The 25,898-nt window shown below is 27.2% G+C and overlaps 1 non-coding gene across 1 annotated transcript; it reads right to left on the reverse strand.

Moving 5' to 3' along the window:
• Positions 1–11,690: 11,690 nt before the first annotated feature.
• Positions 11,691–11,790, reverse strand: Trnay-gua. Its single transcript has 2 exons — positions 11,754–11,790; positions 11,691–11,726 (listed from the first exon to the last, which is right to left on the reverse strand). It is a non-coding gene; the product is annotated as a tRNA-Tyr (tRNA).
• Positions 11,791–25,898: the final 14,108 nt, after the last annotated feature.

Genomic DNA, 25,898 nt, shown 5'->3' on the forward strand with positions numbered 1-25,898 from the left:
TATATCATGAACATAAAATGGTAATCATGCTATCCAAATATTTAAACAGTGATGGTTATTTTCTGTAGTTTAAAGATTTTCATAACTTATTGTACTTAAATTTTCTTATAATAATGAGTCAGTAAATGACTTACTACTTTCATAGCAGACTATAAAAAATAATAGAATTAGAAATAAACAGAATACCAGCTCCCAACATAGCAGAGCATTGCAACCATGGTTGATCTTTTGTGCTCCAACGGACCCTAACCGAGTAGAAGGCATTCCACCTTCCGAATGAAAGCCAGAATATCAGCCGTTAAGGAACTCTTAATGTCAGAAAGGGTGAGTAGTTCTCGACCTAGTGACCTCCTCCTGGCCCAGATCAAAGCTGGACAGTCACAGAGAATGTGATTGAAAGTTTCGCCTGCTACTAAGCATAATCGACAATCTATCTCTGACGCAGAGGGGTAAGCCACTATCGACTCCAATGCTGTTGTGCGACAAGTTCGAAAAAATTACTAACTGATATAATAGTCTTCATAACAACAAATTATTAATTAGTACACTAGACAATTTAGCAATCATTTGTTACTAAAATTTTATCATGAATTCTTGTATTGTGCAAAATTTAATAATCCTTTACCTCAATGCGAAATATATTCATATATATTCACTCAATATTCCTAGATAGAAAATACGCATTGATCCTTTCAAAATGCATTTAAATCATTAATAACTTTTATAACTCAATGAGGAACTTATCCTTCGCATCTCACTATATCTAGATAAGAAAAATAGATTAAAAGAAGGTGTATAAAATCAATTTAAACAGTATTTGTTTTTTTTTAAGAGAATTTGTTCCAGATTAAGTGGAACAAAAGAGCAAATTATTTTGTTTTAGTTTTCTCCAACCATTTTAATTTATTCTTAAGATGTATTTAAACTGCAATGATTCCGTATCAAGACAATTATAAGCTTCTAGCTTTTATTTATTTAAAAATTTTATAAAAAGCGCCATAAGTCCATTTGATTTTAAATAACTCCTTTTTTCTCATTTTTATGAAAAATACAAATATCGAAGCTGCATTCAGTTTGATTATGTTCCGTCTATTGTTCTTTTTTAATCTTTAAAATTTTTTAAATATTTTTCTGATGCAGGTTAAAAGTTCTTTAATTAAATTTTTGTTCTTTATAATAAAAATTGAAAACCTAATCTATTTCGATATGCTATGTGGCTAAACTAAAAATGGTAAAAGTTTTTCACATTCAAGTGCACTTTTAATTTAGAATCCATTTCACTTTAACCTCATGCACCATAAAAAGCCGTGATGTGCATGTTAATTGTTCCCCAGAAACACAACTGCGGTTCGAGTTTTTCAATACTCGTGGCTAGAGTGATGCACTCGTCCGTACTGGATTCGGTTTTTTAAATTAAAATTTTTTTTGTATTAAAAATTTACAGCATATGGTATATTTAATGCAATTGCAAATTTATCTCAAAACCGTAGATATTTTATCTCTTTTAAATAAATTTAATCCAACGGGAAGGCAACTTTAAAAGCTGAATATTTTTTAAAAATAACAGCATTGATCGATGTTAACCTATAGTTAAAACAGCAAAACAGTCATTAGTCAAAATATCAATATATAAGTAATTTTTATAGACGCAGAAATTAATTCAATTAAAGCAAAAGAAGTATATTATAAAGAATAAAAAAAAACTAAAACCATACAAAAAAGTATATTATATGTTTAGAAAGAGTGAATAAAAACTTAAGGAGGAGATATTGTTGCTGCTAGAAAAATTAAAAAGTTTCTAATCGTATACTTACTTAGTTCTATTTAGTTCTATTAGTTCTACTTAGACCCCATATTACTAAAACTTTAACTACCACTTATATAGTTATTTTTCTAGCACCTCATTAAAGCACACCGGAGTTGGAAAGTAATTTTCACTTAAAAGCTACGAATTACTGGAAAAGATTTAAATATATTTCAACAAATCTGAATGATACAGTCAGTTTAAACTATGCATTTCTTTCTGACTATGCATTTGAAAACAAAAAATTCAATTAAATATCGATACTAAAAGACTCGAAGATTTAGAACTGAAGCGAAATTTCTTCAAATACCTATATAAACTAAACTTAGGTGCTTCCGAAATATTGTGCGAAAGCAAATCGGAGCTGGGATCTATTATCTTGAGTTTAACATAGGAAAGTTGTCAAAACTTCCTGAAAACTGTACTATACACATATTTAAGATAGAAGCATTTAAAGTTAAAAAATCACTACGTCCTATTCGCTAGAAAGAAATCAGAAACTAGACTTATAAATAGTGTAGACAACAGGATAATGCGGTAGAAAGAAACAATTGGGTCTGAATGTTGATTGAAAATCGTAAGAGCATGGCTTAAATTGCTAACATAAAAGAGACTCTTCTCAAAGTAATGTGAAAGTGGTTTCGAGAAGCCTTTTCAAAGACGGGGTATTATAGTCCGTATAGTAATATTACTGTTATGAAGCCGTGCGCAACATTGCGAGAACGGTCGATTTAACGGCGCATAAGGCATTTCACCTTAACCACAAAAACAAAACATATTTGCTAGAAAGAAATAAATATCCAATTCTATTTACTACATACCTAACAATTTAGTTAAAGATATTCACATTACAAGAAGATCTGTTATGGCATATTTTAATAGGAAATAAATCATAAATGACGCAAAATTGTCATAAATAATTACTGAATATAAAACATTCTGAGAAAAAAATTAAAATAAGATTTTAATATTCAATATTTTATATATGCCAATAATTTTTTTTTTTTTAGAAATTTTTTTTTTGAAAAAAATTTATTAGAATTATACAGGCGAATTTTAGGAACACTCTTTACATTAAAATTATTGAATGAAATACCGTAATATTAATTAAATTTCTTATATCAAATATACTCAATGTTATCACATAGAGTGTAAATTTACTCATTAATTTCATCTTAATTATTTAACTATAAAATTTTAATTGTTGTTTAAAGGAAAATTTCTATTTGTTAAACTTTTTACTTTAAAAAATTTTCATGTTTAATATAGGTTTCATTGCAGTATATTTGCATTCGAAGAAAAATAAATTTAAACAGCAGCTAAAATAATTTTATAAAATTAACATTAAGACAAATAAATAAGAAGAATTAAAAATATCACAAATATAATTAAAATAATAAGCATTTTAATCCATATCTCAATAAACATTAAAAATAAATGAAAAACTGAAATGAAATAAATTAAAAAAGTATTAAAAATGAAATGGATATAATATTTTGTCTGTGAAAGTCGTATTTTAATGTCAGACATTTTATTTTAAGCGCATATCTATATGCGCTTAATTATTGCATGGGAGATAACGCATATGTCGTAACCACATAGAAAAATTTATTCACTTTTTATATATGCAGCCCATAAAAAAGAATAAATTCACAAAATATTGACACTGTTTTCTTTAATACCAAACACGAGTTTTATTTTTAACACATATGTATTGCATATGTCACAATGACATTAAAACATAGCTTTAATTTCATTTAAATTTAATGCATATAATGATAATGCATGATATCATAATACTTAAAACCATTCGCGAAGTAAATCTAGTTAAAAAAAATTATAATTAATAGGACTCGTAGCCTAGATAGATTCCTACCTGCATTTGACAAACAAACCAAGGCAAAAGAAAATATCAATAAATAATAGACTTATAGTAGACTTATAGTAGACTCATATTAGACATATAATAATAACGTAAAAAAAGGTTAAGAAATAAAAACACCCATTTTGAAAGAAATTGAAATTACAAATATTTATCCGTATTAGTTTTATTTTTTATCTAACTGCATCTAAAAAATAAGAACTATCCTAAGAACTGTTACTTCTGCCGACGTGATTTCTCTAAGGAGTGTGATAAATGCGAGAAGATTACAAAGCTGCTTAGGTGAAATATAACACGATACATTGTATTAGACCAATAAGATACAGCATAACAAGCATTTTATTTTCCTCACAGTACCATATATACTAGAGGTATATCCTCCACTTATATGATTGAGAAACTCATCGCAAAAGGACTTAAATTTAAGAATTGTACAGAAAAGGCTTGTATTTATGATGTGGACGGTAAAAATAATCTCTTATAATGCAATTATATGTAGTTGATGCAGTAATATATCAGAAAATCCTATATCAAATAAGGTCTTACAGAAATATTTCCCCACTCAAGCTTTAGTAATATCAAATAATAACAAATGCACTAATAAGATAAATTTTCACTTATAAGATAGATAAATGATTAAACACAAGAAGAAAAAGTTGACATTGTTAAAAAGTAATAATAAAAAGAAAGCATATATTGATATTCAGATGTCTGAATTGGTGAATCAGCACCTATTTTTATTTTATTTTATCTGTGGACTGTTTTAAGTCACACTAAGAATAACTGAATACGGGACTTTATAATATGATGGATCTGATGTCTTTGTATGTTATCTGCCTGTGTTTATCAAATTTCGCTGTATTTTTAGGATGCTGAGTGTTGGATTATTGTGACTGTCAATTATATTGAACAGTTTCAGAGCACGATCTTTAATGTATTTTTCGACTGAATCGACTCTCAGATCTCTGCGGATATCTGACGTACCATGGGGCGTTAACCAGTTTTCTTAAGGCAATATTTTGCCCTCTTTGAAGAATTTTTAATGTTGATTTTGGCAATTGGCAAAACGCAATACTGCCATAAAGTAGTCCAGGTTTAATACAATACATTGTTAATTGAAAAATAACTTGGTTTATTTGCGAGTTATATGTTAATTAATACTAATCAATCATATTTTTATTTCACAAGTTGCATTCTCAATTAATGCTCAAGTTCTAAATTTCAAGTACATAAAATAAACAAGTTTTTCTAGCAGTAACCAGTATCTATTTACATCGCAGCTATATCCAAATCTGAACAGATATAACTTAAAAATTATATATTCTCTTAGTAAAATATAAACTCATTCTGTGTAAAATTTAATTTGAGTATTTGACAATGGAGAAAACAATTTTTCTGATTGTTCAGTTTATATAGCAGTTATAAAATTCCCATATAAGAAATTCCCATTCCCATATAAGAAGAAATCTTTAAAAATTATTATAAAAATTTAAGTTCACATCAGTTTAAATAATATACTTATGAACTGAACTGTATTAAATAATGCATTGAGGCCATGCGTAGCTTTTTGACAGGAACCTACATCATTGCCATTTTTATGGGTATAAGTTGTGTTAAATAATATTAGGTTTCCTTTTTTTGCTACATATTAAACACATGAAAAATATCTGAGTAAAAGAATCCCACATATGTTTGTCTGAAGGCATTAAATATTTATATTTATTTGCAAAAAAATAAGAAACTTATTTTTCAATTTTCAAGACAATCGATAAAATGAGTTTAAATATTATTAAAGTCATATTTTTTATATGGAAAATTATATGGTTTCCGATATATTATTATTCTCTTTCTTTAACGAGAATAAAAAACATTTAAATAAAATTAAATTGATATAATACATATTTTATATAATAGAATAGTAGAGCCGCGTAATCCAATTCTTTAGAACTTCACATTTTTTATTTAGAATGAAATTTTATTGAATCAAAACAAAAAATATTGAAAAGCAATATAATTTTTTGAATAATATTCCTTTAGCTGGAACTATCAGTCTAAGTCGAACGACTATGAAACGAACCGGTCATTACGCGAATGTGTACCTGCGAAATCTAAACCTACGTGCAAAATTATTAATATCGAAAAAGCGAACATCTTTGCATCTGGTGACTATGGAGATCAGTGTAGGACTTTATCTCAAAGTTATTGCTTGTTAGCGTCTAGTTTGTACCTATAACGGTATAGGATCCTGTAAAAAAGTAGGAGCCACTCTCTTTTTCACGGAGAGTAATACTATTTCATAGCTCCTTCAATAACTATATTATCCTTCAACTTCACATTAATTCAAACGTAAAACCATATGCAGAGAGGAAACATTAACTATCACCGCTAGTCAAATTATTCTTAAATTAGCCACTTGTAATTTTCCGGTCAAATGTAGCACTATAATACTATTATGTTTAAGTTCTATCACAGACAATATATCTCCTAAATATATGAGATAGAAATGTTTCCGTGCACATTTGAGCAATAAAATCAACTGTTCTTAAGCGATATATGAATACTGTGTTGCTATTTATTTAAATTGTATATTTAATATTCACTATTTCAAAATAAAATATTGAATATTAAATACTGAATATTGAATATTGAATTATTTTATGAACTATCGAAATTTATTTCTTAAAATATAATTTAATAAATGAATTATAAATTACAGTTTTCTAACTTAACTTATTAAATTTACTTTCTAACTTATTAAATTTACTTTTTATATTTTTACTTCTAGAAATTTCTAGTTTTTTGCATTAAAACAATGGACCAATAGGTCTAAGTGGGTATTTGGAACGTCCTTATAATTTAAACGAACTAATTATAAATTTGCATTTTAAAAGTAAATCCGACAAAAAAGTAAATCCAATAATAAACATAAATATGTATATAAATATATAAATATCTTCACAAAGAAACACTTTTTTCTAGCGATTTTTTTATCATTTTCTTTTCTTTTACTATACTTTATTTTATTTTAATTTATTTTACATTATCTAATTTTATTTTATTTTATTTTATTTTATAATATTTTTTTTTTATATATTTTATGTGTTTTGATTTTGTTTTATTTTATTTTATTTTATTTTATTTTAATTTATTTTATTTTAATTTATATAATTTTATTTTATTATACTTTATTTGATTTCATTTTCTTCTATTATTTTATTATAATTTGTTTCATTTTATTGTATTCTGTTATTTTATTTTATGCTATTTTTAATTTAATTTAATTTAGTTTTATTTAATTTAATTTAATATTATTTTTTTTCTATTTTGTTTTCTTTTGATAAATTATTTTAGTTTTGACTATATTTTTTACTTTTAAAATAAATTAAAGTAATAACATTATTTTATTAGATATATATATATTTTTTTTTAATTATTTAATATAAAGAAAATTCTTCGTTTTCTTTTGATTTGCAATATTTTTTTAATATTTTTTTTTTGAATATTAACTTATTTATAAAAATTACTATTAATTATTTGGTCTGCTTTTCCACTATTTTTACATTATTATGATATAAATTAAAACTTTCTCTAATATAAAATTTATAAAATTTAAATTAAATAAATAGGTAAAATTAAAATATATAAAAATTGAGCGTTAAATAAAAAACAAAACTTAAATATATATAAAAATTATAAATTTGACTTGATAAAATGCTTAAAAAACTGACAATTCAGAGTAAAATGCCTAAAGCTTCCACGAGCATTTCAGGTAGTAGTAGATTGTATCTATATTTACTATAATAATATTATTAATACACTATGATTACAGCAAACATTTTAATATTATTGCTCAAATACTATTTTTGCGTCACACTTAACACTAATGTAAATAAAACAGATAATAAGAGAATAAGAACATTTTTATTATGCATATATTTTTGCTATTGTATAATTGCAAAATAATTATAAAGTACTACACAATACAATTGTACAATATTAGTATAATTAAATTTAAATTATTAAAGGTATTATACAAATATTATAGGTTCAACAAAACAAGATATATAAGCTTTTAAGACAAGAAATATAATAAAAAATTAGTACCACAACCAATTTTTATGAATTGACACGAAACTAACCCGAAATATTCCTCAAAATTGATTTTATATGCATTATCTCTATTACGAGTGTTCACACATTAAACAAAATTATTCTACGCTAAAGGGTTTTGATAAAAACTGGTGTTTACACTGTTTACAATTAATTACAATTAATTAGAAATATATTAAAAATATTTGTACACTGCTTAAATAAAAACTTAAAGGAATATTATTACACTTCTGCCTTTAGAACTTATTCCAACAAAAATAGCATTGGGTTCAATGCATTTTTAAATTAGTTTCTTTTGTTCAAATGTATTAAACAAGTTCATCAACATATTAAATGTCTACGTAGCGAGAGATTTGACTACAGCATATAATATATGCTTCTTAAAGTGGACTTAAATAAATACCGTTGCACCTCTACGTTTAAAACTCTTGTAATATTGAGCCACTTATTCTTCCAGCAATAAAGGCATTGTATTAAATGTTTTTTCATCAAAACAGAGTACAGAAGTTCATAACATCTGCATAGAGAAGCTTATACCAATTTATAATATAATATATATTATAAATTTTAATATATAGATACATATATATATATATATATAAGAAGATATATATAATATATCTTCCTCAAAATCAACTTTAATAAATACTCTTTTAGTACTCCTTTAGTAGTATTTATTTATAGTACGTTGAAAACTTATTTAAAAATGAGCCTTTTTTATCTCCAATAAATAGGAATCTGTATCAAATGAATACCTAAACCAGTTTCTTTCATTAAAAAAGATATGTTAATATATCTTCTTCAAAGTCGACGATAAGAAATTCAAATGATTCTAAAAAACTCTCTTCATGGTAGAAAATTTGCAGACCAAAAAACCACTCATAATCACTTGACAGAGTTTTTGTCGATAAACCAAAGAAGTTATACCCCCATGGAGTGATTCAAATTTTCAAATAATTCAATAATTTATCAAAAAACCGAAGATACTTTTTTTTCAATATCACCCAATATATTAATAAAAACATAGGTTTAGACCCTGTTATGTGATTGAGATTGATTTGGTTTAGTTGATTTTTTATCAATGTAATTTATTATATTGTTATCCGAAATTGATTAAAGTATAGTAATTATAAAATCCAAAAATTTAAATTCTTTTTGAGTGCCTCATCTGTAGAATGTATTTTTCTGATTTATTAGAAATTTATTTTAATGAATTTTATTAAAAACAATTTTTTTATGTTTATATTTTTTAAGACAAACATAACGAGTAATAGTTATATAAAAATAAATTATGGTCAAAAAAAAAGAAATTAATTTTTAATAATTATTTTAAAAAATCAAAAATAAAATATATATATAAATATATAAAAATTCAATAACAATATATTAAAAATTTGTAAGCTAAACAATCGAAATTATTTCAATTAAATTATTAAATTAAATTATTTGTTAATTTAAATAATTTACAAAGAGGTTTTTTCGAACAGTAGTGAACTACAACAACAAAAATTTTTTTTTTATTGTTTTAATTAATTGAAGTTTTGGCTGACCATACAGCTGTTTCCAGTATTGCCAAATTCCCATCATCAGTAATGTTAAATTATTTATTAAATTATTATTATTGATTAAATTATTGATTTACAAATAACATTTTTATATTTTAATAATAATTTGTTTCTTACCTTTATAATTTTAAATTTATTTTAAATAAGTTTTACACTTTGAGTTTATGTAAATTATATTTATAAAACTTTCTTATTATAAATCTTTATTTAAAATTTTTCAGGTTTTTTTATTGTTTCAAAATAGGCATAATTTATATAAATAAATTTTATTCAATTCACATAATCTATTTAATTATTACTTACAATCATTAGTTCGTTTTCAATTGCTTTAAAATATTCTTTATATTATATTTTCAATAAAAGAAATTAAAATATGTGATTACGAAGAAAATTAAATTATTTTTCGCACAATTTACTGTTCACTGAAAATTTATCTTAGCGCTTAACATTCAAAATTCCGTTAAAAAAGTCTTATTAAATTAAATAGAAACCGACACCGATAGCAATACCGCAATATATACATAAACGAAAATGAACCGCACACAACAACAGATAAATGCGTTATGCCACCAATTCAAAGAATCCTTTAGTTATATCCTGTTAAAATTGCAACGTGTACGAAACCAATAAGAAAATGGAGTGCAGTGCAAAAACGAACCCGATGTTATAAATCGTTCTTAAAATCATACCATTGCGAAGGCTAACACACACACGCATGCATATATTCAAACGTACACTGCCTTACTGTAAGACGTAAAACGAACTTGTTACAAGCACAAAAACGAAAAATAAACGAAAAACTCTATTGCCGTCAACGCAGCGCTTCATGTGTGTACCGTAAAGCCGACGTATTGCAACTGATTTTCCGTTATTGAACTGAACTGTTTGGTAACAGAAAATCCTTATAAAAACAAAATAAAAAGAAGACAAAACAATGAATGAAAATGTACATTTCCGCTAAAAACAAAGCAAGGAGCAAATTGTTAAGAGCAACTTATTTCTCAGCTGTTGCGATGCGATTGCGCACTGCCGTTACACGTGACTCTACCACGAGTTCAGCTGAATAATGAGCAAAGTCATATTCAAAACATAAGTAAGAATGGTAACAAAAGCAACAACAAAATGTAAACAAACAAATTAAATGAAAGTTTGAAAAAACTGCAGCTTAAATGTAAAAAATTATTAAAAAAATAAATGTATTGTGTCAGTGTATGTTGTGTGTATGTGCAGTTGTGCCGGTGGCTGAGTGGTCGCATATAATTTATTTGCTATTGTATTTGTATATCGTGTGGGTGCAGTAAATGATGGCATGCTTACATGTGCATACACACGTACAAGGTTCACTTACATGCATGTATAGCATTTCAAATGGCAGTCGTCAATATGGCAAATGGCATTCCTGCTTCTCTTTGCTTGCCGACCTGTTTATGCGTTGCTTATTATGCGATCCGACCAAGCCATCTTGACATATAAAGCCGTTTAAATAGTAGCATGCACGGCTGGATGCATTCTTTCTTTGTTGGCAAATTGAGAAAATGCATATTTTTTTTTATTAAACTTTTTTTTTAAATATTTTTTTATTATAGTTTTAATCGAAAGGTTCTTTTCTCGGTACAAAAATGTTTAAGGGTGCTGTGAAAAATGAAAATAATGCAAATGAATATTGCCACAGGATTTTAAAAATGATATATCTCTGAGGTGAGACATTGCCCATAATGGAATATAAATAAGCAATGCAAAAAGGTAGGCATCCTTCGTATCCTTTTTAATAAAATTATTTTTAAAATATATTTAAAATACATAAAAAGCATTAATGATGTTGTTTTAAAACAAATTTGTAAATATGTCATTCATAATTATAATTAATGGAATTTTTTTATAAATACTACAATTAATATTTAAAATTTATTTAAAGCCTTCTTTTAAATAGCAAAAAAATAAAAAAGTAATCCTTCAAACCGTATTTGAACCAGCCAACTATGAATTTCTATTTCTTTTACCTTTAAGTCAACTACAGTACACTGCTCTAACAACTGAGTTATCGAAGGTCTGGAAGACTAATTATTCTACAAAAATATGTTTTAGTTTTATGTTTCATAAATTATTAAATAATGAAAGATATTTTGGGTGGCTAAAAAGCTAGTTCCTTCGAGCGAGATTTGGATTTCTATTTACTTCTACCTTTAAGTCGACTACAGTCCACCGCTCTACCAACTGAGCTATCGAAGATCTGAAACACTAACAATTCTATTAAAATGTGCTTTAGTTTTATGTTTTATAAACGATTAATTAATAATAAAATATAATTTTAGGAGGATAAAAAGTTAGTTCCTTCGAGCCGGATTTGAACCAGCGACCTATGGATTTCTATTTACTTCTATCTTTAAGTCAACTACAGTCCACCGCTCTACCAACTGAGCTATCGAAGGTTATAAAATCGATGGTTCTATTTTTGAATAAATGAATTTTAGTACGTCAGAAATAAATTAATTTATTTTAAATTAAAAATGCAAAACGTTTTAAATTAAAATAACACAAAATTGACCTAAAAAACAAAAACTGTGAAACCTGTTATCAGAAATATGACATCTGAGTCAATTGCTGAGATCAAATTAAGTTTATTAATTTAAAAGTTGAAATTTATTTACGAAAATTGATCAAAATTATTGTGGTAAATTTTTTTTTATTAAAAATCAAAAGCAACTTAAATGCATTCAAATATTTTTATTTATTTAATATATTTTGATCGATTCGGGTACAGATGTAACTACTTCACTAGTGATGAAGTATACAGAGTTTGACAGAAATGGAAAAATTTGTTGTAGCAATAGAAATGTTTTTTATGATAAAAGTATGTTTAGCTGTAAGAAACAACCGAAAATAGAGTATGTCTTTATTTATAAAGATATGAATTAAGAAAGAGCACTGAAGTTAGTTAAGGAAAGGTATACAAGTTTTCTGTCAAATGAAATCAGTTTTTTTGAATATTTATCAAACTATTTATGGGTGCTATACATGACAATGTAGGTTTTTACCCCCAAATATTCTATAAAGTAATCTATTAAGATAATTAGGTGAATCCTTAGTATCGCCGGTTTAACCTAACCTAACTTACATTTCAAAGATTCCAAATCATAAAAGTGTACTAAATAACGAAAATTATGCAAAAATTAAAATTTTTCCGCTTTTTATTTAATTATTAATAAATAAATAGAAAATGTTTAGAAACAAGTATTGATTGAATATTTTTACAAATCAACTTTAATATCACTGTTGTTAGCTAAAGATCTCTCATACATTTTTATATGACAATACCACTGGATTGGAATTCACCATCTATGATCAAATATTTTAATTCTAAATATTTTCGTTCTCAATTATCAAATTTAATATTACTAAAATGAATTAACAAACATATATACAAACTACATTGATTATAATACAACAGTATAATAGTAAAGTGTTATCCACGTCGATATCCTGATTTGAGAATGGTGTTTCAGTGATATATGCATATCAAACAGTAGTGTCACTTGTGAAAATGTACTAGATAAATGGCGATTCTGTGGTTATTATACTCAATTTTTCTTTGGTGCATATGTACTATATAATTTACTAATCTGTGATACTAAAAATCTTCAAAACTACACTGTGTTTTATGATCTGAAGTTGATATGTCTTTACAAACTTCTATTAAAGAAGAGATATGTAACAAACCATCATGATTGACATTACTCTTTCAGTGATACATGTTTAACACAACCGTCGGCAGTGCAAGCTTATTATAAAAATGCTGCTTCGGTAATAATGTCATAAGTATCATCAGACAAAAGTCCTGAAAATCTACGAATCCTCACTATATGGCATGATATGTGATTTAAAGGTGTAATAGCCCAACTAAATTCGAAAAATAAGACGTAACACAAATCGACAAATGTGAAAGATATATGATTTTAACGTGATGCTACCACAAGCCAACCAATAAGTTCTATTTTTTGTTTCCCAGGATTTAAATATACATTTAGACTGTTTTGGTTTTCTCTAACGATTAAATTAACATTTAGACTGTAGATATGAATGTGGAAGATATATGGTTTGCACATGACGCTAGCACAAGACACATATAACTTACAGATTTATATGATCATTTATATTATTTATATTATATCATTCATATGATCTGAACTGCGACAAGATCTTACAATCTTTTACCATTTTGCGAAGTAACACAAAGGATCTTGAAAACTAACATGATTCAATTTAGTATTGAAATTTGGTAATATTTACCGACAAATCATCTAAATTACCCTCAAGGATCCAAATGTACCGTGGAAAGCATTTAAATAATATTGTTGAGTATGTATGGCCCTTGATAGGATCTGATGTTGGTAAGACCCAAATAGTACAATGTATTGATGTATTGAAAGAAAAATTTGATCAATATCTTAATCGGTAGAATATTTTATTTACATTGACTTTAAGGACTATAAAATGGATTACCCTGTATAACAGCAGTGTCCAAAATTTTGTTTTTAAAACATAGTTAAATGTTTAATTTATTAAAAATTTTACAAATATATTTTTGCAATTAAAATAATTATTTTTTCTTATTAAAAATGTATTGTTTATTTTCAATATTATATTTTTTATGACTGACAGCTTGAATATAACAGCGAAAAGTGACGTATCAATCAGAAAATTTCAGAATAAAAAAAGAAAACAAACGATACTCGAAATCATTAGTTTTTATTGAAATGAGCATGGAAATTTTTTAGGCTATCAAAAAAAAACAACAACAAAATTTATTATGTATCAATCAAACGCAGAGAGATTTACTTGTTTTGCATTGTTTATAAATTATTGTTGTTGTTAACTCTCCCTAATAAAAGCAAAAAACAATTGCTAATAAAAAAGAAAAAAATTTATTTGCGTACGGAAACATACCTAATGTGGGTATTTGCATTAAAATTAAAATATTAAAGTACTTACATTTTACAAAATTTGATAAAATTTATTTATTTTAATGACTTTTTGTTGTTTACGAAATTGAATTTTTATTGGAAATAATTCTTTATCACTTTGAATGTTCAAAATAATTTTTACGTAAAAAGTAAATATGTTTTGAAAACTCAATTAATCTTCACCTTGCGTTTTCACTCTATTAACAAACACTATAAATATATATGTATATTGGAGTATTTTACATTATTAAATAATATAATTTGTAAATAAGTAAAATTTAATTAAATCAAATTGCATCAAATTTTTTAAAGAAATTTATTTCACTAAAAAACGACATTGATTTAGAAAATTAAAAAACACGCAATTTTGTTTTTTTTTTGTTTTGTATAGAAATCGCCATTTAAACGATCTTCCGTTACATGCTTATCTCGCGATAAATAAAAAAAAATGCAATTTTCGTTTCGATTACACACTCCTATTCCGTTCAAAGTCTTTAAACAACTGAAAATTGTTGATGCCACTGAAATCAGTTTTGCCGTGTGCTGTGCAATAAATGCCGGCCACACACTGCCGCCCTGCTATTCCGCATCGAAAGAAGATGATAGCACAAATAGAATAAATAAACAGTGAATTAAACAAAGAAAAAAATAAGAAGAAAATAAAAATGAAAAAAAAAAATAATGGTAGTATGGTAGGCATATAATAGCATAAATATAAGAGGAGTAAGCAAATGCCTAACCTGAGAGTTCTGTCTGTCGTGTTTTGTAGGCGGAGAAGGGAGGTTGCTTGGGGGGTTTGTAAGCCGCTGCATAGTGAATGTTTATTACACATCAACTACTGTCATTGCTGACAGATTCACTGCACTTGAGTCTCAAAAATCTCTCACTGACAGCATATAAAACACGTGCTCTAAATTCAATGACTCTGATGGGAATGCTTGCGAAAATTAGAAAATCGCACTGATGTGAAGTTAGTTTTCATGGCTTAAGGACTAGGAATAATCGATGTGGACTTAAAATTAAAAATTCTTCTCATGATTATTTAATTTAAAAAAAATGTTAATTAAATTAAAAATTTTTATTTCAATCATTTTAATGATAGTGAACGTTTATTTTAATTTTACTGGTTTTTACTTATTTATACTAATTGAGATTTCGAAGGGCAATTTTAAAACACCTAAAATTTAAATAATAATGCGTGTTGATGGGTATATATATTATATATTATACAGTTATACAACAAAACCTTAATAAATGTAAGTAAATTTAATTATTTATTGAACATACATATTTAATCTATATAAAATAATTACGATAATTTCCTAATATACGAATAGTTCATACAATTATTGAAATAAATATTATCAATGAATATTAATGCAGAATAATACATTAAATAATTAAATAATAATTATTCTGAGTACAATTTTTTTTCATAAAGTTTTATACTACTATATCAGTACCTGAAATCAATTTATAAAACACAAAATATGCATTAGTAATCATAATAGAGCGCTACTATGAAGTAGACTTCAGAAGGAAACTCTTTCTAAAATAACGAAGAGCCCAATCAACAAAATATATTTTAAACCCATATTTTGGCATCGACTTTAATCAATTCGAAGTAAATTCAACTTTCGTCTAAAAATGGGTGTCTCAGAGTAATAATTTGAGTATTTGATTGATTGATTGATTAAATGAATGATTAAATTGATAATTTGAGGAAGAAAAATCAGATAAGAGGTAAAGCGACTGTTCGATAAGATTTGTTGAGTTTACTCAGAAATATGTTTACAATCATAGCCTTGTGAGATAGACCACTATCTATATGCAAAATTCTTAAATTATCTTTTTAGAAATTGAACTTTTTTAACGAATTTGATACTTTAAACACTGCATAATGTTCTGAAAATATTTGTTAATCTAGTGTCTCGCTTCAATCGAAAAAAACTATCCACTTCGCTTTCGCTTTTAATCGATTTTTACGTGCTTTTCTCAGTTACGACTCAGCTTAAAGACGTCAAATCGAGCTTGTTGACCGGTTTGTATGTCAAACTCTTTAACCAATATCTAAACATCAGTTATAATGCGTATTATAAATATGGGGTTCAAATTAACTCGTTCGTTTATAACTTCTACGACTTTTACGCGATTGAGTTTTTTCTGGTCTTTCGGCATTAGTTGAGAGGCAGCATCTCAAAATATTACAAGACTTTGACAATTATTTTCGATAATCAGAATCATTCTTTGCTTTGATAATGTTAATTTCAGATGAAGACGCTTATGGCTGTGTAAGGCGACTTAAATCTTTCGCCACTTCTCAATCGCTTTTAAATGCATTGTACCACTCATATACCAAAATTGAATTAAAAATTTTTTTTCAACATATATTGACTTTAATAAAATTTAAAAAAGAAAAAGCTTTGCTTTAACAATATTAAATTTGTAGACGCTTATGGTCGACCAAACCGAGGCAAATCTTCCACCACATCTAAATACCTTCTTAACATAATGCAGTGAATCGCTTATATAAATTGAATTAAAAGATTTTTTTCAATATGTACTCGCTTCAATAGAACTTAAAATAGAACAAATAAACCAATGCATTTACACAAACGCGACCAATTATCGAATCATCGATCGTCATCTCTGATGAGATAAATTTCCCAATTAAGTAATTCGTAATCAAACAAATTGTTCCAGTCTATGTAAAGCTAATATCATCCGAACATTTAGATTTTTGATTGGCCACTACAATTTAAGTCAACTATCATCTTTTCTGATGAGATAAGTTTTGAGTCTAGTCATTCGCAATAAAACCAACCGTCCAGTCTACTTAATAGTAGACGAAAATTATCGCACAATTGTCAAAAACTCTGTTCTCTTATGAAAAAAAAAATTAATCAAATTGAATAATTTGCAAACAAACAAACTGATTCAATCTATTTGAAGTAGTGTTCCAAAACGAGCTTGAACAACAATTATAAATTTAATTAGAATAAAACTACCAGTTAATAATAACCACAGCAGTCCCTTAATGGTCAGGGCTGAGGGAGTACAATTTTAACTTCAATAATGTTGAGTATAAATAAAAATTCTTCATTAATTAAAATTCATTGTAAATAATTTATGATTTCATCTGAAAATAACAATTAATAGTTTTAATTACTGCAATAAAACCATAAAAATATGAGTTAATTAATTAGTATTCACACTGCATAATTCATTTTATTACAAAATTGCTTACGACTAATTTAAAGTATCTATATATGGAAGAGGAATGTTCAATAAATAAATAGTAACTCATTATGAGTTTCTATTATATGATTATTGACGTTTTAACACATTGAGTTTCTATTAAAAAGTGTAAATAATTGAAGGAATTAATTAAGTTATAATGATAATGTTGTGTTATGTAAGCTTGAATAAGAATTTAATAAAATATGAATATAAATGAGAGAACGACATCATTACGCCGGAATTCGGAATATCTTACATTGCTCAAATAGATATCATCCACGTATTCATCGACCTAACAGTTGAATTCAAATGGGTTTCAGAAAGGTACTCGATGTACATATCCTGTGTTACTCGTTTAAATATCGTCTAAATAATTATCATCTAATTGAATTAAATGAAAGTGATTACCTTACTTTTATGGATTTCACAGAGTTTACCGAGGGATACATATAGAAATATATGAATAGATATATGAATACATGTATATATGAATATATGAATACATGTGGGTATATATGGATACATGACTCTATGGGTATTACTTTTATGACCAAATTAATTATTATAAAAAATTTAACAAAAATTAAATACAATCGCTCTTAAACTTTCGTTAGGATGTTGTACAATGATGTGCTTAAGGATATATTCGTATGATATGACGTCTCGGCTATCCTCTTTATAATTGTTATCTTACATATGCCGTTCTTGAAATACTTGAAGTGCAACAGACTGAAGAAATCCACTGCAGCGTAATTTCTTTATGGTTTCTACTGGAAATATTTTATTTATTTTGAAAATAATGTATGGTGATAATTTATTGGTAAAAAATCTTAGTTGTAGTTCTAGTTTTTCTCTACACTCTAAAAAACATTCTGCAACCCAATAGACTTGAAACAAAACAAATTAGAAAATCTGAAATATGCTTATAACTCAGTTGTTATTATGAATAGATATAGTTTTCAATAGGCACTGATAACAAATATTAGTTCTGAACGTTAGAAGTTGTTTCTAAGAATGTATAATTCTTTTTCTATATATTATATAGAAAATCTAGAAAATAAATACCAAAACTATTTAGCAGTTTATCATTATAATAGGTTTAAGTTAAAAATGTAGTTCAATTCTAAAAATTAAGGAATTGCTTAATCAAAACTTCTTAAGAAAATCACCAACAACAACTGTTTACGAAAAGGCAAGTAGCCTAAGAGAGCTTACAGATCATAAGAGTAAGTTTGGGAACATAACTGAACCGTCAATCTCAGGTTGAAAAAACAGTCTAGTATATTTTTATCAGAGTAAAAATGTATAGATTTGAATATTATCTTACACATGCTGCAGACATTCTATTAAAGAATATTTTGTTAAATTCTACAGATCCATCAGTATCTGTTGCTACTGATTTTTAATCACGAAGAATATTGTCATTAGCACCAAGCTAAGGAGACAGTTACTTTATTCTAAACAAAAAAATATAATAATAAGAAGTATTTTAGACGCACTTATGTATGGATAAAAGCAAGGTATAAAAGGCCTAATCGCTAGGTTAAACTGACGACATTAGGTCATAGCTGTAAGTAAATAATGTATAAAATATGGAATATTATTGTATGTTTTAAAATTATTAATAAAGAAATACTACTAATAAGAAGTAAGTACAAATAGTGTCGCAAACCAATACGCCATACGTATATAGCACATGCTGAAATAATACCCACAACACTGGTAAAACCATGAATGTCTCAAATGAGGTTAAATACAAAATCAACAAAGATGTAGAACTGTATTAGGCAACAAAAAAGAATAGAAATAATTGGCAACTCTCGGTTAACAGTCCAATTTCATAAACTTAACAAAAGATTAATGGGTATTTATCTCTTACATATCTTACTGATAATAAAAATTGGGGTCTAAGTATGCTGTACTCCCATTAACGCGTACTACCACTTGAATCTATCATTTATTGTTATTTTTTATTTATATTGTTTAGTTTTTATTTAATTACTGTAATTTAAATTAAATTCTATATAACACGAATTTGAGGTAATTTAAATCCTCAAGAGATATGTTTATTATATTAGTATTTATGAGCTGTATTCTAAATTTTCCGCTTCACATTTAATTCATTTTAAAAATAAATTAACTAAAATTATTTATACTTCAATATAAAAGAAAAAAAAATATTTCCTTTAAATAAAATAAATTAAAAACAGAAACTTTCAAATTTTTAAACTTATACATCAGCAAATGAAAATGGTGAAAATGTATCTTTTCTTTTATTATTTTTTTTTTCTCAAACAATTGCAATATCTTTTTATTGTTGTTGTTGTTTTTGTAATATTTTATTGTATCTGAAACTTTTATTTCGGTACTTTTTATGTGTTTACAAAGTTTGCATTTGTTTATGTTTGGATTTTTGGCACCCATAATAAAAAGTTTCAAAAGTTTTCGTATCTTTAAGATTATTTGTTTTAGATAAAAATTGCCTTTGGTGTGTTTATATTAGAACTGCCGGTACTGCCGATTCTGCCGGTACTCCCGGTACTGCCGGTTCTGCCGGTAAGTCAAGGTAATCCATCGGCTTTTCTGGTATTTACTGAGGTGCAGAGTGCCTAACGCCTACATATATACTTTAATTGTGTTTTAATTACTACATTTAATATTTGCTAAAGATTTCGTTTAAATAACATAAATAAATATGCTTTATTTTTTGTATTTGAATTTATTTTTAACAGTTTTTTGAATAATAAAAATTGCATTACACATATGGCCAACAAAAATAGGGAAAACAATTGTCCCAGCACGTGCCTTTAAAAGGCCTTTGGAATGACGAACTGTTATTGTTTTTAATTTTTTTTAAATTTTTTTTAAATTTTTTTTAATTTTATGTAAATTTAAAATAGAACTAATTTATATTCCATTTCATGTCAAAATATTTATATATTAATATTTTTATATACTATTTTAAATTTAAAAATTCTATTAAAATTTAAAATTTAATTTTAAAATTCTATTAAATTTAAAATAAAACTTTTTTATATTACATTTATTTTAAATTTACATAAAACCAAAAATATTTAAAAATTTATTTATTTAATCTTGATTCTTCTTCTTCTTGAGTTAGTGCTATTACACACTTTTACTCTGTAATGGCTGGGGGGCTTATCTCTACCCCACACTAGACTTTAACTAGGTTAAAAAAAAAACGTATAATTTATTTGTCTTTTAGTTGATGACGGACCTTAAATCAGCATATCTTCCTGAGAGTCCAGAAGTGGACTTGAGGATTGTTAGGGCGGGGTTAATTAGCGTATCAACTTTAGTAAATAATTTTAGAGCTCTGTCTCTGATATATTTTTTCACTGAGTCAATCCTAAGATCTCTATATATGTCTGTTGATCTGATATACCATGGAATCTTAAACAGTTTTCTTAAAGCCAGGTTTTGAGCTATATGTAATTGCTTTAAGGTAGTATTTGAGGCTTTGCTATATGTAACACATCCGTACAGTAGTGCAGGTCTAATTACTTGCGTATAAAGTAACTTTCTGTTTTTAAAATTAAAGTGATAATTATTAAATAGCGGCTTTAATAAATGTAGAATCTTAGAGCAGCTATTCCGTTTGTATTTCAAATGTTTAAGCCAATTGAACCGTTTGTCAAAAGCGACCCCCAGATATTTTATGTTATCCTCCCACCGTGTCGCAAACACTCACTCTTGGAGGATGCTCTCTTCTTTTTCAAGTTATAAATATAGCCTTGGTTTTGTCATTATTAATTTTAATCTTCCATTTTTGGAAGTATTCCACCATAAGGTCTATATTTCCCTGTAAAGTGTTGCTTACATATATGGCATCCCGATCCGAGTAGATCAAGCACGTATCGTCTGCGTAAAGCGCCATTGACGTGGGACTTAAGGTGGGAATGATATTTATTTAACTTATTTACGTTATTTAAACACGTGTGAAATGTGCCTGCATTTAGTAATATTGATAACCATAATCTATTCATTCATATAAACAAACATAGTCACTCAAAGGAAATAAATGTAATATTTTATGGAATATATATAATCTGTTTTAGGTTTGCGATATAAAACCCAGTAAATAAAAATAACCCAAAGAAATAGGCAGGTTAGGTTAGGTTAAGCTGGCAAAACAAAAAGGCTACTCGTATACCATTAGGGTCCATTGTGATACCAAATCAGAGTCATAATTTTTAGCATTAGTGTGCATCACTTAGGATGCGCGTGTTATTAGCGAATATTCTTAGGATTTCAACAGAAACCTCAGGAATGTGCTCGAGTCCTGTAAAACAGACAGCCCTCAAGAAAAAACAAATTATATATTAAATAATATGTATCACTATTTGTTGGCGATTATATCTCGATATTGTCAAGGATTTCATTTATCATAGCATCGCCGTAACTAACATCAACGATATCAGGCTGAAGATCAGAAGAAAAATTATCATTGCCAATGGTTGTTTCTATTAGCTAATTACATTCTAATTAAGTAGATAATTAAATTGTTAAACTCTTTTCCAACTGATAAAATGTACGGTCATATGTCGTTTATCTCATCGCTGTTTCTATAAAGTTCAGCAATGTGGATTCAGATATGCGGATTCAGTAGCGTGGATTCAAAAGAGTGGATTTAGAAATGCAGATTCAGAAACGTGGACTCAAAAGGAATGATAAATGAGAATCCGGGGAGATCCAGTGAAATTCTTCTCAAGTTTTTTGGTATTACTTTTTACACGTTGAGAACGACTACCTCAACCATATAAATTACGAACTGTTCTGAGACTTACTATGACTATGACAGTAATGCTGTTCAGTTAATCAATATCTAGTGGCTTCGGTGGGTTGGTGGACGACGATGTGGCGATAATGATGCCATAACTTCATCATTGCTTTCAAATTTGTACTATTCAACTAACATATTCATTGGTTTATATTTTCTTCAAATATTTGATGATATGTCAAAATAGTTTTGACAACATTTACATGGCTAGGAATATTAACTTGAGTTCCTATTTTACTCATGTTAATACTGAAAGAGCCTTTATAGAACTATAGAATTTTATTTAGAATATATTGAGGAGCATCACCTAGTTTTTCGTTTAACTTTACTTGTTATCATCATTTGTTAAGTTTCATATTGCTTTAGATGTACTTGCTTTCCAAGTTTTATTGGAACGATCTAGCATATATAATATATGCAAACATAGTGTATAAATTGAGCAATATGCAATATGTTGAATTTATCAAGTTTACAGAAGAGCGGGGTTAATATATGTATCTCGACCTTACTTCTGAAATTTTATTAAACTTATATTGAACGTTTGTTTCGGAAAAATGCTTTAATGTTATATTGTTATCAAGTACACAAGTAACTCATAAGAATGATGAGCTTATATAGATTCTACATTCTCTGCGATCAACACTTTTTGGTATAGAAGTACGATTATACTTGTATGCTAATCGGTGAAGATTTCGTTAGTAAAGTTTTATTATTTTAGTTTTCTAACAATTATCAATTTTGGAATTAAAAGTAGCAAAAATGTCTTCTTAAAAGTATATGAAGCCACATCATACTATATTCTACGTTACTCTAAACATAATTTAATATGGCACCAATCTAAAATTTACTTCTAACTTGATTCTATTGATAGAATGCATAAAATTCTAATTTTCTCCAGTTGAGATGGTGTGGCGACCTTGTATACCTAAACCCATTGGAGCAATAAAAATAGACCGGTATTCTAAACTTTATATTTTCTTACTCTAATATATTCTTGTACTTGAAATAAACACAGTATATGGATTAATTAAAAGCTCTAAAAAGTTTTTATTCATTTTCTACTTTAACCAATTTTAATAAGCAAACTTTAGGTTGACTCTCATATATACAACCTTAAGTCTTGTATATTTTAATATTTTCAAAAATATAAAATAAATAGATTTAATGGCTTACGGAGGAATGGGATTACGTGAGTGTAGTTGCATCGCCTTTGTTTACTTGTCAACGAATATAAACAATTTCAAAGTCGAATTTTTATTAATGTATGTTTATATTATTTCACATTGTGATCAGTAATTAATTTCAAAATATAAACATAAAATTAAATATTTTGAATTTTAAATTTTTCATAATAAAACGCTAAAAATTATTTACAATCAATTCAATTTCAGTGTAAACAAATTATTTGAAGTAAATTATTGGTATCTGTCAGCTCCACAAGAATTATACGAGTACTCATAATAATGTGAATATTTTAAGAGAATTTTTTACTTAGACTAACATTTTTCGCTTAATATCTTTTCAGAAACTTTACCTTTCCAAAATCTGGCTTCAGCTTACACAATACTATTTTCCGTAGCATTATTCTTGGTTCCACATGTTTTTACTTTTTTGTCCTGTCAACCTTTGTGCGTCCGAATTTTCCAAAGAAGCCAGCAACTTTTTGCAATTGTTAAGAAAATTCTAAATTCAATTTTTAGTTTAACAAGGAAATGCCATTATTTGGCTTTCCTTCACTTAGCCACAGAGTCCTTTACATAATGCGACATCAAAGTCTTCACTTGTCAGTGGACGAAGAAAAGAAGAAAAGTTATTGTGCAGTGGAATCGAGTCTGGAGGCAGATTACACAAGCGTTTAACTGTGCTCAATAAAATTTTCCTTCATAATTGAGTTGACTTTAAAAGGCTTGATGGAAAGGTTTACTGAAGGTTTTGTTTATGAAGCACGAAGAAATCTTGAATTTCTGTAATGAAAAATATAAATAAACATATTTAATTGTAAATGCTTTGTGATGAATGGAAGACTTCTGGATTTCATTTTATTTTCAATTACTAAATGAAGTTTTCTCTCAAGTTATATAAAATTAAATTGAAATGGAGCAAATTAATTGTGGGATTTCATTAGAAGCATTTATAAAACAAATAGCTTCATATATTTTCCCTTTCTGCATGAAATTTGTTTCCATGGATTCAATATATTCATTTGTAACTACAATAGCAGTAAAATTTCAATTACAATATCTTAGAAATCCCACATTACTACAGTAAACTATTTTTGTGCATTTCTTTGTCAAGAAAATATCATAAATATTCCAAATGATGTGGTTAACAACAAACGGACTAATATGATGACTTAAGAATGCACTCAATTGCAGAAAGAAAATCATTCCAAATTTGAATTTATTACTTCTGATTATATCAGGCATTACCAAACTTCTTACAGTTCTCCAAATAGGTCGGATTCGACTATACAAGAAATTGTGAATACAATATCAAAATTGGTAAAGAGAGATCATACCGATAGCTTTCATGTCTCTGACATCAAGCTAAAGCTTGTTAATACCTCCACTCTGTTTGTGACTAAGGTCAAATACCTTGGTATTGTCTACCTTCCAGGAACAACTTTATCCCTCACGTTGAATATGCCATCCGCAACACTGGGTTTAGACATAGTCAACTGAAAAATGGTGTACGCAGCACAACTAGCTCAACTGTAAAATTAAGCTGCTCTGTTATTAACAGCTCATTCGTCTCCTGCTCACTTATGTTTTCTCCATTTGGTCTGCAATCTCTTCCACCCAGATGGTATAAATTCGTCTTTTTACGAGCGTAAGCTCCTTCGTGATTGCATCAATTACAAGAGCAAGCCTGACGGCTAGCATTTTTACAACACCGTCTTTTTTTGACTCAACCCAACTTACTCGAATTAGCGAATACCTCCTCTCTGACCTCCTCCCCCCTGACAACTTATCCCCCAGCATCTTTCACGCCGACTTCATGCAAACCTGGCGTCATAAACGCCCCTTTATTTAGATGAGTGGGACTTCGATCCCTCCACCATTTCTCTATTTAACAGCGGCACTTGGGCCCCTGGTTTTAGAGTTAAATAAACTCCTGGTTGAATGTTAAATTAAATTTTTTACAGTTTTTAATATTTTGACTCATACTTTGCGTACTTCTTCGAAGGCAACATGCTTTCAAGGACCCTAAAAGTATTAGAGCATTCAATATTTTCAATATTTATTTTAATAGACAACACAAGATTGCAGTCATCATCTCAGACCACACTTTCATTCATCATTTATTGACAAACCAATTATTTATTAGTGGAATCATTGTTTTACTGCAATAATATAAGAATGATAGTTTCTAGTTATAATCCTTTTAAGAGCATCAATAAAATCTTAAATGAATTTCTATAGGAATACATCAACGTTCTTCCCCCCTTTAAACTATGAAAATGAAACTAATAGTACTTGAAAGCCTCAATGGAGCTTTCTAAGAATTGTAAGTTACGCAGATGAAAATAAAATTC

The sequence above is a fragment of the Teleopsis dalmanni genome, chromosome 1, assembly GCF_002237135.1.
Source record: "Teleopsis dalmanni isolate 2A chromosome 1, ASM223713v2, whole genome shotgun sequence".
In the NCBI taxonomy this organism is placed as follows: Eukaryota; Metazoa; Arthropoda; class Insecta; order Diptera; family Diopsidae; genus Teleopsis; species Teleopsis dalmanni.